Genomic DNA, 17,513 nt, shown 5'->3' with positions numbered 1-17,513 from the left:
AATATTCTGAGAATAACTTACTTAAAATAGTTTAATTTGCAAATCCGAGGCTTATAAGGTAAACAGCAATACCAAATCTCTTGAAATATGAAAAAAATACACTCTACCCTAAGTGATTTTAATTACCCCAAGTAAAATGTATACAAAGATTGTTCTAACAATATTATGGATATGCTCCTTTAAGAGATGGAGAAACAGAAATTGAACTATTACTGGATCTCAGAAATGGCAGAAGTAAACTTTTTGGTTTCCTTTTTTTAGGATTATATAATCTCTTCAAAATATGTATTCTGAGACACTGTCAATTTTCTTTTTTTTTTTTTAAAGTAACATTCTGGTATAGTTCTATCCCAACTTTCCAATTAAAACTATGCAGTCAAGCATGGACCACCCAATTCTTTTTCAGTAGCAAGGACAGTATATGAATACCTTAGATATATTACATTACAAAGTTATCCTTCAGATAAGATTTCACTGCTTCATGCATTTTATGTAAATGAACAAATATTTTCATGTAAATATGTGCATGTTTCTGTAAAATAAAGTTCATAGTAGTTTTACCCAACAAAAACAAGTTCTGGTTAAAAGGAAATCATATTAGATTTTAATATTCCAGTGAATTCCAAAATATCTTGAAAAATGATGTATGACTAATTGAAGATTTAAAAATTTACCAGTCCACCCTCACTGAACTAACCTAGATGAAGAGACTGATTACAGCTGAAATCTCACTTTCACTTCTGCATAACTTTCTCCAAGATTTGTTTGGGAACTGTCTCATGCTTAGTCACCCTCCAAATATGATTTTTATGAGCAAAAGCAGTTAGCTATTTTTATGTTATGCAAGATGGGAAAAGATATATGAGTATTCCTTTTTAAGCAACATAATTTGATTTTTATGCTTATTCAATATTAAAAAAGCGGTTCACTTTTACATTTTAGAATTGCCATATGGATATATTTCACTGGAGATCCATTCCTATTGAAAGCCTGGCAAACTTCTGTTTACAATAAGAGGTAGAGCAACAGAGGATAATTTATACATTGTCTATGTATATTTTATTTCCATGCCAGTTTTTAAACAGTAGGCTTGGAACAGCAGACTACGTAGACTTGGTCTCTAGAAAAATAAAAACATGGATGAGCAGATCCTAAAACACCACCACAGTGCACATAAAATTCTCTTTTTGTAATCCACTAATAACCGTTTTGACTATTTATTATTTTCCATGTGGCAGACATTGTCCTGTGGAATATCTCATTTAATTCTCCTAATATAACTATGTGGCAAGCATAATTATTCCCACTTTACTAAGTAAGGTAACAAAGTTGGAAAGATCACATGGGCAGAATCTTAGCTCAAGTCTGACTTCAAAGCTTTTTTATCTAAAATAATGTAAAGGTTATTATCAAAGATATTTAACTCTAAGATGACAATGTGCAAAGTAGTGATTAGTGAATAGTACCCAAAGAAGAACACATGCACCCATGCGTGCGTGCACATACACGTGCACGCGTGTGTGTGCACGAGCACTTGCATGTGCACACACACACACACACACACACACACACACACTTCTTAGGTGTAGAGGCCAGCATGCTGAAAAGATACAATAATATCTCATTCATCTAGAACTATCAAGGAATTAGAAATTTTAAGTAAAAGAGATTTTTCCAGATAATTAAAACATAGCATTCTTAATGTTTAAAACATTTAATTAAATTTTTCAAAATACAAATAATATATTTTCTTATATTCTTAAGAGAATGAACTTTGAAGAACAACAGAACTTTTCTTGATAATGCAAGCTTATTCTTATGAAAATTAGGATCTCTTCTGGTTAACAAATTCAGTGAATGTCCTGTAATTATAACGATGACCTTAGCTGTCAATGTATGTAGTGCTATTTGCCCTTATTGTAAGAAGACCTGGGTTGCTTTTTTGATTTTTTAAATCTTTTCTAATATTTTCTTATCTTCTCTTATTAGTCGGTTACTATAAGCATGACTACCAATGACCGGTATGCTCTTCAGTTCATTAAAAAAACAAAAACAAAAAATAACCCCTGAAACAATTGTAGGTTGGGAAATAGAAAAACAAGTTAATCTTTCAACCCTCCCAACTTCCGATCTCTTTTCTGTCTATTCATTCAACAGATATTAGGTGCCAAGCACTGTGTTAGATGCTGGTTAAAATTAAATTTTATGTTATAATAACCCTGAAAATGACCAAGAATTCCTCTATAATATTAACTCCTTTGCCTTTGGGACATATAGCTCAACAATATATAGAGTACCCTATATAGTGAGAGAGCAGCTAACCAGGCGGGGTAAGTCTCTAAGGTCTCCACTTAGGCCTCACACATCCCAAGTGTAAAGAAGATACTATCTCCTAGGTAGAAAGAATGACATTGTGATAACGTAAAAGGTGCACATGAAGGCTTATAAGCAGAGAAGCCCCCCCCAAAAGTACAAGTACAACAAGTACAAGTACAAATACAAGTAAGATAAAGGCATCTATGTAAACAAAAGCAAAGAGAGAGAGAGGAAAAAAGAGAAACCTTTGAGGCCTATGATTATGATTGTATCCTATATAATCGTAGACTCCTAATATAATCTAGAGGTAAGTCAGAAGCGACTTGCATTCGTCTGTTAGATCACTGGACTACAGGGCCCCATCCCCATAGCCTTCATCTGGTGTTCGATTCTGCATCAGAATGCTTTATTAAATCACTCAGCTGATGCTGTGCTGGTGGTCCAGGATCCACGTTTTGTTCAACACCACATTTATCTGACACGGGGGTAAAATAATACCAATATTACACTTGAAAAATAAACGTTAGGTTTTCTGTAAATTGGGAAAAGAAAATGGCTGTGGTAGTTCTGGTATGACCCAGGCACAGGTTTGGGTACAGTATTTCTCAGTATGCTTCACTTAATATCTGTAAAATAATCACCTACAGTGCTTATTAATAATAACACATGGATTCCTCCACCTTATCTCAGATCTAGTGAATTAGAGAAACTGGGGCCTAAGCCCAAGAATTTTCATTTTTAAGAAATTCCATTCTAAGAATAAAAATCATCTTCTATAATAAACAGGTATAATCAGAAGCTACATTAGAAATAAAATACTCTTACAAGTTAAAATAGATTTTCTATCTTATCTACAAAGGGGCCATTCTTTTGTTCATTCACTGATAATTTATGGAATACTCATTACATGTCACACAGTGCGTCTAGATGTTGGTAATACAAAGATGACCAAGAGACAGTCCCTGAACTCAAAAGTCTCAGTCTAATGTTTGTAAGAATAGTAAAATCAACAGTCTTTTCACCAAATTAGTTCTAATTAATTTCTATTACAGAATATGAACAAAAGTGACCACTGCAATTAGTTAATATAACTTGACTCATAAATTCTCTTTAAGAAAATGGCAACAAAATAAGTCCTTTTGAATGACCTCTACATTGCATTTTAGGACAAAGAACTTCTCATTCATCTCTTATGTTATGGATGAATGCAGTTTTTAGGTAATGAAGTTCACTTAAAAAAGTACACAAACTATTTGGACTCTAATCATTTGGTCTAAAATTTAAGACATATTATCTGGTCTCCCCAACCTTTCCCAGGCCAATCATTACCAACATTTAGTGAGTAAATTCCTGCTGCTATTCACCCTGCAGCATGCTACATGAGAAAGAGCTAGACAGCAAATAAAAGTCTGCAATCTAGCAGGTCCATCCTTGGAGCTTTTGATCGGAGATTCAGATTTAACACCACTATTTTTCTGGCTTAAGACACATGCTTATCTCTCCAGATCAGGACTGATTTTGTTTATATTACATATCTCATGTTTTCAGTTGGACAATCTCAAACAAACATTTTAAAATTGTTGAAAATTTTTCATGCTTTTTAAAGATATTTATATGGTAACAAACAGAAATATTCCTGTCATACTAAGCAATATATCAAAAACAACTTTGCATGGTTTCATTGACCTTGTTTATCACTTACTGTACCATTCCACAAAGAAATGATACTCTAGAGGCATTTGGGGTATAAAGGGTCATTGCTATATTGTGTCAATATCAAGAAGTACAGTGCTGATAATATATCATATAGAAATTGAGCTGTCAGAAGAAACCAAAAGACAAAGTTTATTTAATCAACTTGGCTAAAAATTATATTAGCATTTTACCCAAATTGTATATTAACATTTTTAAAATAGTAATAATGGTTATAGTCCTCTCTTTTAGGCCAAAAAGCATGGGTTTTGCCCAGCAATAAACCCATGCTTACATGGTCAACTAATTTACAACCAAAGAGGCAAGAATATACAATGGGGAGAAGACAGTTTCTTCAACAAATGGTGCTCAGAAAACCAGACATCTACTTGCAGAAGAATAAACAGGACCAGTTTCTTACACTGTAGACACACAATAATAAACTCAAAATGGACTAAAGACCTAAATGGGAGACCCAAAACCACAAAACTCATAGAAGACACAGGCAGTCATTTCTTTGATATCAGTCATCACAACATTTTTCTAGATATATCTCCTAAGGCAAGGGAAACAAAAGCAAAAATAAACTATTGGGACTGCACCAAAATAAAAAGCTTTTGAGCTGCAAAGGAAACAAAACAAAAAGGCAATCTACTGAATGGAGGTTTTTGCAATATATCCAAGAGGGGTAATCTCCAAAATAAAGAAGGAATTTAAATAACTCAATACCAAAAAAGCCAATCTGATTTTAAAAAGGGCAGAGGACCCACAACAGACATTTTCCAAAAAAAGAAATACTCATGGCCAACAGACACATAAAAAGATGCTCAGCATCACTATACAAACAAATACAAACTAAAACCACAATAAGGTATTACCTCACACCTGTCAGAATGGTGAGAATAAAAAAGACAAGAAATAAAAGTGTTGGCAAAGCCGTGGAGAAAAAGGAACCCTTGTGCATTGTTGGTGGAAACACAAATTGGTGCAGCAACTGTAGAAAACAGCATGGAAGTTTTTCAAAAAATTAAAAATAGAAATATCATATGACCCAGTGATTCCACTACTGGGTATTTTTACCCAAAGAAAATGAAAATACTAATTTGAAAAGACATATGCATTCCTGTTTATTGCAGCATTATTTATAATAGTCAAAATAAGGAAGCAACCCATGGGTCCATTGATAAATGAATGAATAAAGATGTGTGTATATGTGTGTGTGTGCGTGTGTGTGTGTAATGGAATATTACTCAGCCATAGCAAAAATGAGATCTTGCCATTGGCGACAATAGGAGTGGACATAGAGGGTATAATGCTAAGTGAAGTAAGTCCAACTATAACAAATATTATATAATTTCACTTATATAGGGAATGTAAAAAAACAAATAAAGAGCAGAAACAGACCCATAAGTACAGAGAACTGATGCTGACAGAGGGATGGGTAGGGTATGTGCAGAATGGGTGAAGGACAATAGGGAGATACAGGCTTCCAGGTATGGAATGAATGAGTCATGAAGATAAAAGGTATAGTGTAAGGAATACAGTCAATGATATTATAATAGTGTTGTATGGTGATAGTAGCTATACTTGTGCTTAGCATAGCATAATGTAGAGACTTGTTGAATCACTCTATTGTATACCTATAACTAATGTTACTTTGTGTATTAACTAAACTTCAATGAAAAATAAACAAAAAATGCAGGGCTCCTGGGTGGCTCAGTTGGTTAAGCGTCGACCTTTGGCTCAAGTCATGATCTCAGGGTCCTGGGATAGAGCCCCATGATTGGCTCCACACTCAGAAGTGTGCATGTACTCTCTCTTTCTCAAATAAATAAGTACACAAATAAAAATAAAATATAAATAAATGCATGTTATTTAAAAATATTTTTTCCCTATACGTTTAAAGTCTTTGTTTCCAGATCCATGGTTCTATAACAAAGTTGTTTCAAAGCCTACAGAATCCACTAAAATCTCTGCAATGCCACAAAATTACTTAAATTTGAAAACTGTATTTGAATCACAAATATTTCAATAATGAAAAAAATATTATTAACTTAAAATTTTTGAAAGTGTCAATTAGGGAGGTAGTCCAAATTTCAAAATGGCATAAAATAATGAGAGAAGTTAGTACAGAAAGTAAAAAGAATTTAAAGTCTCATATTGTTTAACAATAAATTATATATGGATACCATATTCTGCATTTACCTATTCAATTATCCAGTAAAATATATTTATAACGTCCGACTTCTCAATTTTTGTAATATACAGTCACAAAAACGTGGACGTAGAACTAATGAGTTCCTTCCCTAAATTTCAACATTTTCATCAATTGCCATATGTTTAAAACTTACAAACAATGAAATGTTCCTTTTTGCTAATGCTCAGTGATATTTAAATATACTGACAACCTTCTTTTAAAAAAATTCTATTTATTTTAGAGAGAGGAGTTGGAATGGCAGAGAGAGAGAGAGACAGAGGGAATCTCGAGCAGACTCCACATTGAGCATAGAACCTCATGACCTGAGCTGAAATCAAGAGCGGAACATCCAACTGACTAAGCCACCTAAGCGTGCCCTAACAACCTTCTTTATACAATGTATCAGCTATATTTACACTGAGCCTATCTTTTTAGACATAAGACTATGAGTTGAGTCACTATTTTGGTTAAGAAGTTCCTTAAGTTTCCTTCAGCCATAGTTTGTATTCCACTTTTCTGTTAAGGACTATTAATAGTTCTTTGCTGCTTTTAATTCTTCTGGAGTGGAAGATCTTTAAAATTGGGGCTGGATGAGTAAAGGCATTTTGGAAATCAAACTGACAAAAAGCAATATGAAATTGCTAGCTAAAGAAATAGAGCTAAAGATTCAACTTTTATGAGAACTTTCTGTGAAATCTTAAATTGTGCTGATAGGAAACATTCAATCTGATGCCAGACTTATTTCTTAAAGAAACATGAACTGTGTTGGTATAATGAATAAGGATAAGTGCAAACATTTTACAAACACAAAATCCATTAATTTTAAGTAAGGTTTTTGTAAGACAGAGGTGGAAGTGTAATTTTACATATTTGCTGGCGGTAGAAGATTTTTTAGATATTTAAAGTGACTCGACAATACAAGCATGTATGTATATAACTGATTCTATGTATATGAAAAGTTATGAATTACTTTTTTGTGCTGATTGTCATTTTCAGTCCATTGCATAGCAAGGTGGTATAAAGGAAAAAGGGCAAACCCAAGAAGCAAGAAATGGGATTTAGTTTCTGCTCCAAGCCTACGTAATGTGTAGTCTTAGACAACTGTTTGTCATTGAACTTCAGGATGTCAGGACTTTTTCTACCAAAAATACAAGGTTACTGTAAGGATTCATAATATACATATTGTATATGTTATATTTATGTAAAGTAATATATATATATAGACTTTTTTTTTTAAAAGATTTTATTTATTTATTTGTCAGAGAGAGAGCGAGCAAGCACAGGCAGGCAGAGTGGCGGCAGAGGCAGAGGGAGAAGCAGGCTTCCCGCCGAGCAAGGAGCCTGATGTGGGACTCGATCCCAGGATGCTGGGATCATGACCTGAGCCGAAGGCAGTCGCTTAACCAACTGAGCCACCCAGGCATCCCTAGACATGCTTTTTAAAGTATGGTTTTTCAACTAAGATTTCACAATAAGTTTTAACTAATAGGTACCAAAGTTTGCAAAATAATTTTATTTATTCTTAAACGTAAGAAGCATTCAAATACCCTTATACTGTAAGTCGTATTCCCTTTCTCACTCCCTTTCAAGTAAGTACATTCTGACATACTTTTTAAAGTAAGGAATGTGTTGTATATGTGACTGCCATCCATCACACACTCATGTTGGATAAGAGATTGTCAACTGCTATTTAAGTATAATCAGCTAGGGGGAAAATAATATTATCATTGTCCCTATTATTAAAATAGCCCAGGTTAGAGGTCTACTCTTAAGGCTATAATTCATACAATTCATGCAATATAATTCATAACTTCACTGAAATGTAAGTACAAAGGACTGCTTTGTCTGTTTTATTCTTTTTGGCACATGTGGAACACAGGAAGGAAATACCTGGGATAAAGCACTGACTACGTATAGTGAAAGATATCATAAACACTCTGGTTATCAGTATGGAAAGTAATATTTAGCCATCTAATAACTAAAATTATATTTCTCCATTCAGAACTTTTAGTCATTTTTCCTTTCAAAGGTACCTAATTCTTAACCTATAAATCTCAATACCCAGGTTAAGTAGACTCCAAATTCCTTTAACAGATTTTTATTTTAGTTACTGCTTCCTCTTAGGATGGTAAAAAGGGAAGAAAGAATGTACACATAATGCCAACACATTTTTCATTTTCTTTTAAGCTGGTCATATTGCTTGTTAAACTTTTTTCTACTTTCTTTTTCAGTATAGCAAAAAAAAAATTCCATAGTCAATCTTTAAAAAATATTTGGAAATATTTTAAAGAGATTTCACAGTATGATCCATTCCTTCAATATTTACTGACCTATTAAGTGAAAGCTACTACTTCTACTACCTATAGAGTCCCAGACCTTAAAGAAGCCTAGTACAAGAGACAGAAAAATTAATAAGGCATCTGTAGTAAAAAATATAATAGATGTTGAAAGGAGCTAAGCATATGGGGTTATTTAGCTATGCTGGAGACATCCTGGAGGTTGAAGAATGTCTTTCAAGATGACACCAGCATTGAGTCCTGAAGTCTAGGTGGGAAAGTAAAATTTTTTTAAGCAGAAGGAGTATCATAAGAATTTACATCTGACATTACTTATTTGTTATAATCACATTTACCTTTTAGAAAGATGACTGTAACTGCAATACAGAGAACAGTTTCAAAAACAGCAAAAACCATATATTAACCACTATTCCTTTTCATAATGTATGCAAATTCACAATATAGCTTATAAGACTTACATACAGTGAAATAAACAACATTTAAGGTAGAAAAAGAATGTTCATTAAGCCATTTCTGGTAATAGTAAAAAGCTAAACACAAAAAAATCCTCCCCCAACACATAAAAAACAACAGCAAAAACCCTAGCATATAAATAAGAGAATGGTTAAAAAAATTATGAAATGCAACTAAGAGAAAGAATTAATTGCTATTTTTTCATAGAGTCTAAGATGCTAGAAATGGTAAAACAAGTATGTATTCAGAGACATCAAAATTTTTAAAAAGTGCTTCATATTGATGAAAGATACTAATTTTATATATACATACATATATAAATTTTTTTATTTCAATAGCATCTTAAATTTAAAAAGCATGTTTTTCTTTTTAAGACTTATTTACTTATTTATTTGACAGAGACACAGTGAGAGAGAGAACAGAAGCAGGAGGAGTGGGAGAGGAAGATAGGACCCTGGGAGCATGACCTGAGCTGAAGGCAGACATGTAACCAACTGAGCCACCCAGGTCCCACTAAAAAGCATGTTCTAACAGTATATATATAATGTTACAAATCTTTCCAGTTATATACTACTCACATGCATGTGTATGCATGTGCACACTAACTCACATACACCCTTAAAGTATACAAAAGAAAAAAAGAAATTATTACAGATTATTTTTTAATTGTAATTTAGCTAAAGGCAGACACTTAACAACTGAGCCACCCTGGTGTCCCGTTTTTTCGTTTTTTGTTTTTTTTACCGTAATTTAATGGAATTACATGCCAGAAATTTTTATTTGTATATATAGAAAGATACAGAAATATATACATATGTAAAAAACATAGAACATGTAACTTATACAGGTGATACTCTTTTGCCACATAGTTCCTCCAGTAATGTGATTAAGATGAAAATAATTCGGGTGGAAGAAAACAGAGATACATATGGTAAGGGTAGGTAAATACAAAATGGAAAGATCTGGGGAAATTATAGAGACAGCTGTGATGTGCACAGCATTTGAGGAATGAATATAAAAACCGATAATGGGAATGTAATAAGTATTTCTAAAATATTGCTCATGAAACCAAAGACAAGAAAATGTTATTTTTAAAAATTTACTTAAGCTTCATGAATTGCTCTTTGACTTTGATCATATTGCATGCCTGAATCATGTGAGTTGTGATTTATAAGAATTGTATGTATTGAGAGAGGCAAGATGGCGGAGGAGTAGCAGACTAATATGATATCAGGTAGCAGTTCAGATATATAGTTATCAAACCATTCTGAACACCTACAAACTCAACAGGATATCGAAGAGAAGAGCAGCAATTCTAGGAACAGAAAATTGACCACTCTCTGAAAGGTAGGACAAGTGAATCTGAAGTGACGGGAAGATAGACCGCAGGGGGAGGGGATGGTTCCTGGTAAGCAGCAGAACAGTGGAGCACAAAAACAGAACTTTTAGAAGTCTGCTCCACTGAGGAACATTGCTCCAGAGGCTAAGCGGGAGTAGAGACCTTGAGAGACAGTATAGTCTCAGGACCTATGGAGTCACAGAAAGATCGGGGGTGTCTGAGTGTGGCAGTGCTCCCAGGTATTGGAGCAGGGAAGTCGACTACAGAGACAGAGCCAAGGAGTGAGCTCTCAGCTCGGGGTTACCTTAAACCGTGATGTACGGCACAGCCAGGCCACTGCTCTTTAAGCAGGGACCCCACAAGTGGCAAGGTCAGGGAGACTCACCCTCCTCCACTGGATACAGGAATCTGCTGGGTTTGGAGATTCCAAATGGGGCTGTGTGCCAGAGACTGAAAGGCTTGGTCAGGCCGGGTGAGGCCAGAGAGTGGGTAAAGACCAGAGAGAGGGGAGCGATTGATGCTTTTTCTTTGAGGGCACACTGAGAAGTGGGGACCCAAGCTCTTGGCTCCTCTGGGCCAGAGACTGGGAGGCCACCATTTTGATTCCCATCCTCCAGAGCTCTACAGAAAGCAATCAGGGAAGAAAAACTCCCAAGAGTGAACTTGAGTAGATTTCTTAGCCTGGCTCCTGGCAAGGGTGGTGCAATTCCACCTCTGGCAAAGACATTTGAGAATCACAACAACAGGCCCCTCCCCACAGAATACCATCAAGAACACCCAGCCAAGACCAATCTTGTGGATCAAGGAGAGCAGCAGAACTCCAGAGCTAGAGGAAAGCAATGCATGGGATTCATGCCTTTCTCTCCATGATCCTTTAGTCCTGCAAAGTTAAATTAAATTTTTTAATTTTATATTTTTCTTATTCTAATTTTTTTAACTTTTGCTCTTCCCTCTTTTAATGTTTTTTAACTAGTTCATCTTAATACCTTTCTAAAAAAAAAACTTTCTAAGCCTTCATTATAATAGTCATATTTTATCCTTCATTGTATTTAACCTTATTTTTTGTATACATATGGGGGTTTTTTTCCTAAAAAATTTTGAGATACAATTTCTACTAACAGATCAAAATATACCCTAAATCTAGCACAGGGCTTTGTTCTAGTGTTCAGCCTGAGCACGTTCGCTCCCCATTTTTTTTTCTTCTTTATTTTTCCCACCAACTTATCTTATCAATTCCTTTTCTAGAATTTTTTTTTTTAGTTTTCATCTTTATAGTCATATTCCATCACTTCATCATGTTTACCCTTATTTTTGTATATATATGTTTTCCTTTCATTACAATTTTGGGAGGTAGTTTCTTCTAAGAGACCAAAATATACCCCAATCAAGTGGGTGGCTCTGTTCTATTCATATATATATTCATATATATATATATATATATATATATATATATATAATGACTGGTGAAAAAAATATATATTTATCTTTTACCCCCTTTCTTCTTGCCCTCATTTGGCATCTTTTCTGATTTGGTTAGCATATATTTTTATGGGGTCTCTCACACCCTTTTAGCATTTTATTCTCTCATTCATATATTCTTATCTGGAAAAATGACAAGGCGGAAAAACTCACCACAAAAAAAAAGATCAAGAGGCAGTACTGACGGCTAGGGACCTAATCAATACAGACATTGGTAATATGTCAGATCTGGAATTCAGAATGATGACTGTCAAGGTGTTAGCTGAGCTCAAAAATGGCATGAGGGTATTAGAGAAACCCTGTCTGGACAAATAAAATCCCTTTCTGGAGAAAATAAAAGAACTAAAACTTAACCAAGTTAAATAAAAAAAAGTACTAATGAAGTGCAATCAAGAATGGAGGCTCTTACTGCTAGGATAAATGATAAAGAAGAGAAAATTAGTGATATAGAAGACCAAATGACAGGGAATAACGAAGCTGAACAAAAGAGAGACAAACAACTACGGGACCATAAGGGGAGAATTCGAGAGAGAAGTGATACCATAAGATGAAATATAAGAATAATTGGGATTCCAGGAGAAGAAGAAAGGGAGAGGGTAGAATGTATATTGGAGCAAATTATGAGAATTTCCCTAATATGGAAAGGGAACAAGCATCAACATCCAGGAGGCACAAAGAACCCCTCTCAAAACCAGGTCCACACCCTGTCATCTAATAGTAAAACTTACTAGTCTTAGTGACAAAGAGAAAATCCTGAAAGCAGCTTGGGACAAGAAGTCTGTAACATACAATGGCAGAAATATTAGATTGGCAGCAGACTTATCCACAGAGACCTGGCAGGCCAGAAAGAACTGGCATGATATATTCAGAGCACTAAACGGGAAAAATATGCAGCCAAGAATACTATATCCAGGCTATCACTAAAAATAGAAGGAAAGATAAGAAGCTTCCAGGAAAAACAAAAATTACAAGAACTTGCAAACACCAAACCAGTCCTACAGAAAATATTGAATGGGTCCTATAAGCAAAGAGAGAGACTAGAAGTAGTACAACAGAAAGGAACAGAGACAATATACAGTAACAGTATACTGTATACTATAACAATACACAGTAACAATCACCTTACAGGCAATACAATGCCACTAAATTCATATCTTACAATAGTTACCCTGAATGTAAATGGGCTAAATGCCTCAATCAAAAGACACAGGGTGTCAGAATGGATAAAACGACAAGACCCATCAATATGCTGTCTGTAAAAAACTCATTTTAGACCCAAAGACATCTCCAGATTTAAAGTGAGGGGTGGAAACCAATTTACCATGCTAATGGATATCAAAAGAATGCTGGGGTGGCAATCCATACATCAGATGAATTAGATTTTAAGGCTAAAGACTATAATAGGAGATGAGGAAGGACACTATATCATATTCAAAGGGTCTGTCCAACAAGAAGTTCTAATAATTTTAAATATCTATGCCCCTAACATGGGAGCAGCCAACTATATAAACCAATTAATAACAAAATCAAAGAAACACATCAACAGTAATACAATAATAGTAGGGGACTTTAACATGCCCCTCACTGAAATGAACAGATCATCCAAGCAAAAGACTAAGAAGGAAATAAAGGCCTTAAATAACACACTGGACCAGATGGACATCACAGATATATTCAGAACACTCCATCCCAAAGCAACAGAATACACACTTTTCTCTAGTGCAAATGAACATTCTCCAGAATAGATCACATCCCGGAGCACAAAGCAGGTCTCAGCAAGTACCAAAAGACTGGTATTCCCTGCATATTTTCAGACCACAATGCTCTGAAGCTAGAACTCAATCACAAGAGGAAAGTTGGAAAGAACTCAAAGACAGGGAGGTTAAAGAGCATCCTACTAAAGAATGAATGGGCCAACCAGGAAATTAAAGAAGAATTGAAAAAATCCATGGAAACAAATGAAAATGAAAACTCAACTGTTCAAAATCTTTGGGACCCAGCAAAAGTGGTCCTGAGAGGAAAGTACATAGCAATACAAGCCTTTCTCAAGAAATAAGAAAGGTCCCAAGCATACAATCTAACCCTACACCTAAAGGAACTGGAGAAAGAACAGCAAAGAAAGCCTAAACTAAGCAGGAGAAAAGAAATAATAGAGTAGAGCAGAAATCAATGAAATAGAAACCAAAAGAACAGCAGAAGAAATCAACAAAACTAGGAGCTGGTTCTTTGAAAGAATTAATAAGATTGATAAAACCCTGGCCAGACTTAGCAAAAAGAAAAGAAAAATGACCCAAATAAAATCATTAATGAAAGAGGAGAGATCACAACTCTAGCAAATTTGACTATCTGGAAGAAATGGATACATTCCCAGAGACATATAAACTACCAAAACTGAACCAGGAGGATATAGAAAACCTGAAGAGACCCATAACCAGTAAGGAGATCAAAGCAGTCATCAAAAATCTGCCAAGAAACAGGAGCCCAGGACCAGACGGCTTCCCAGGGGAATTCTACCAAATATTTAAATTAGAATTAATACTTATTTTCCTGAAACTGTTCCAAAAAATAGAAAAAGAAGGAAAACTTCCAAACTCATTTTATGAGGCCAGCTATTACCTTGATTCCAAAACCAGACAAAGACCCCATCAAAAAAGAGAATTACAGACAAATTACCTTGATGAACACAGATGCGAAAATTCTCACCAAAATGCTAGCCAATAGGATCCAATAGTACATTAAAAGGATAATTCACCATGACCAAGTGGGATTTATTCCTGGGCTGCAAGGCCAGTTCAACATCTGCAAATCAAGCAATGTGATATAATATATTAATAAAAGAAAGAACAAGAACCATATGATACTCTCAAACGATGCTGAAAGCTTTTGACAAAGCATAGTATCCTTTCTGATCAAAACTCTTCAAAGTATAGGGATGGAGGGTATATTCCTCAATATCATCAAAGCCATCTATGAAAAACCCAGAGCAAATATCATTCTCAATGGGGAAAAACTGAGAGCTTTTCCACTCAATCACGAACATGGCAAGAATGTCCACTATCACCACTGCTATTCAACATAGTACTAGAAGTCCTTGCCTCAACGATCAGACAACAAAAAGAAATTAAAGGCATCTGAATCAGCAAAGAAGAAGTCAATCTATCACTCTTTGTAAATGATATGACATTTTACATGGAAAACCCAAGACTCCACTCCCAAATGCTAGAACTTGTACAGGAATTCAGTAAAGTGTCAAGATATAGAATCAACACACAGAAATCAGTTGCATTTCTATAGACCAACACCAAGACAGAAGAAAGAGAAATTAAGGAGTCGATCCCACTTACAATTGCACCCAAAACCATAAGATACCTAGCATTATACCTAACCAAAGGGGGGAAGAATCTGTACTCAGAAAACTATAAAGTACTCATGAAAGAAAGTGAGGAAGAGTCAAAGAATGCTCATGGATTGGAAGAACAAATATTATGAAAATAGCTATGCTACCTAAAGCAATCTACACATTTAACGCAATCTCTATCAAAATCTATTTTTTTTTTCAAAAAAATGGAATAAATAATACTAAAATTTATATGGAATCAGAAAAGACCCCAAATAGCCAGAGGAGAAAGAAAGCCAAATTTGATGGCATCACATTTCCAGACTTTAAGCTCTATTACAAAGCTGTAATCATCAAGACAGTATGGTATTGGCACAAAAACAGACACATAGATCAATGGAACAGAATAGAGAGCCCAGAAACAGACCCTCAACTCTATGGTCAACTGATCTTCAAGAAAACAGGAATGAATGTCTAATAGAAAAAAGACAGTCTCTTCAACAAATGGTGTTGGGAAAACTTGATGGGCACATACAGAGAATAAAAACTGGATCATTTCCTTAAACCACATACAAAAATAGACTCAAAATGATTTAAAGACCTCAATGTGAGACAGAAATCGATCAAAATCCTTGAGGACAATGCAGGCAGCAACTCTTCGACCTTAGCTGCAGTAACTTCTTCCTAGAAACATCACTGAAGGCAAGGGACGCAAGGGCAAAAATGAACTTACTGGGACTTCATCAAGATCAAAAGCTTTTGCACAGCAAAGGAAACAGTCAACAAAACCAAAAGACAACTGACAGAATGGGAGAAGGTATTCGCAAATGAAATATCAGATAAAGGGCTAGTATACAAAATCTATAAAGAACTTATCAAACTCAACACCCAAAGAACAAAGAATCCAATCAAGAAATGGGCAGAAGACTTGAACAAACATTTCTGCCAAGAAGACACCCAAATGGTCAACAGACACATGAAAAGGTGTTCCACATCACTTGGCATCAGGGAAATACAAATCAAAGCCACAATGAGATGCTACCTCACACCAGCCAGAATGGCTAAAATTAACAAATCAGGAAATGACAGATTTTGGAGAGGATGTGGAGAAATGGAAACCCTCCTACACTCTTGGTAGGAATGCAAGCTGGTGCAGCCACTCTGAAAAACAGCATGGAGTTTCCTCAAAAAGTTGAAAATAGAGCTAGCTACCCTATGACCCAGCAATCACACTACTGGGTATTTACCCCAAAGATACAAATGTAGTGATCCGAAGGGGTATGTGCACCCAAATGTTTATAGCAGCAAAGTCCATAATAGCCAAACTATGGAAAGAACCTAGATGCCCATCAACAGATGAACGGATAAAGAAGATGTGGTATATATATACAATGGAATACTATGCAGCCATCAGAAGAAATGAAATCTTGCCATTTGCAATGACGTGGATGGAACTAGAGGATATTATGCTGAGCGAAATAAGTCAATCAGAGAAAGAAAATTATCATATGATCTCCCTGATATGAGGAATTTGAGAGCAGAATGGGGTTTGGCGGGTAGGGAAGGAATAAATGAAACAAGATGGGATTGGGAGGGAGACAAACCATAAGAGACTCTTCATCTCACAAAATAAAGTAAGGGTTGCTCAGGGGAGGGGTTGTGTGGATAGGGTGGTTCGGTTACAGACATTGGGGAGGGTATGTGCTATGGTGAGTGCTGTGAAGTGTGTAAGCCTGATGATTCACAGACCTGTACCCCTGGGGCAAAGAATCTATTTTATGTTAATAAAAATAATTAATACATAATTCTAAAAAAGAATTGTACGTATCAATGGGAAGACTCGAATCAATATAAGTGCTTTGGGAATGACTAAATTTATTCACTTATTTAAATATCCATTAAGTTTAACATATACATCGACTGTTAGACATCTTAATTTTAGAAACATTAAAATATGAAAACTTTTGCATTTGAAATGGCAGGAATACAATAATACTTGCATAAGTAAGAAAAATGATTAGAAAGATGCAAAAGAAACAACATTTACTAGTACAGGGAAGAATGCAGTTAGGAGAGAGGCATTTATTTTTCACTTTCTACCTTTGAAAACTCAGTAATTTTCAAAATAACATAATGCATTACTCATGAAATTAGAGGTTTGTTTTTTTTTAAAGATTTTATTTATTTATTTGACAAAGAGAGATCACAAGTAGGCAGAGAGGCAGGCAGAGAGAGAGGAAGGGAAGCAGGCCCCCTGCTGAGCAGAGAGCCCATGGGACTTGATCCCAGGACCCTGACATCATGACCTGAGCCGAAGGCAGAGGCCCAACCCACTGAGCCACCCAGGCGCCCCGAAATTAGAGGTTTGTAAGAGAAAAAAACAATCACTGGGGACATTTGTGT

General features: G+C 35.2%; 1 long non-coding RNA gene across 1 annotated transcript in view; it reads right to left on the bottom strand.

Annotated features, from left to right (window-relative positions):
- LOC309844300 overlaps window positions 1–17,513 on the bottom strand; it is a 317,506-nt gene that overhangs the window by 175,441 nt on the left and 124,552 nt on the right. The window contains exon 2 of the long non-coding RNA XR_014300596.1: window positions 14,447–14,572. This is a non-coding gene — a long non-coding RNA (uncharacterized lncRNA). The remainder of the gene's footprint in view (window positions 1–14,446; window positions 14,573–17,513) is intronic.

The sequence above is a fragment of the Mustela nivalis genome, assembly GCF_964662115.1.
Source record: "Mustela nivalis genome assembly, chromosome: 11".
Lineage (NCBI taxonomy): Eukaryota > Metazoa > Chordata > Mammalia > Carnivora > Mustelidae > Mustela > Mustela nivalis.
This window is presented reverse-complemented; position numbering and strand designations above follow the sequence as displayed.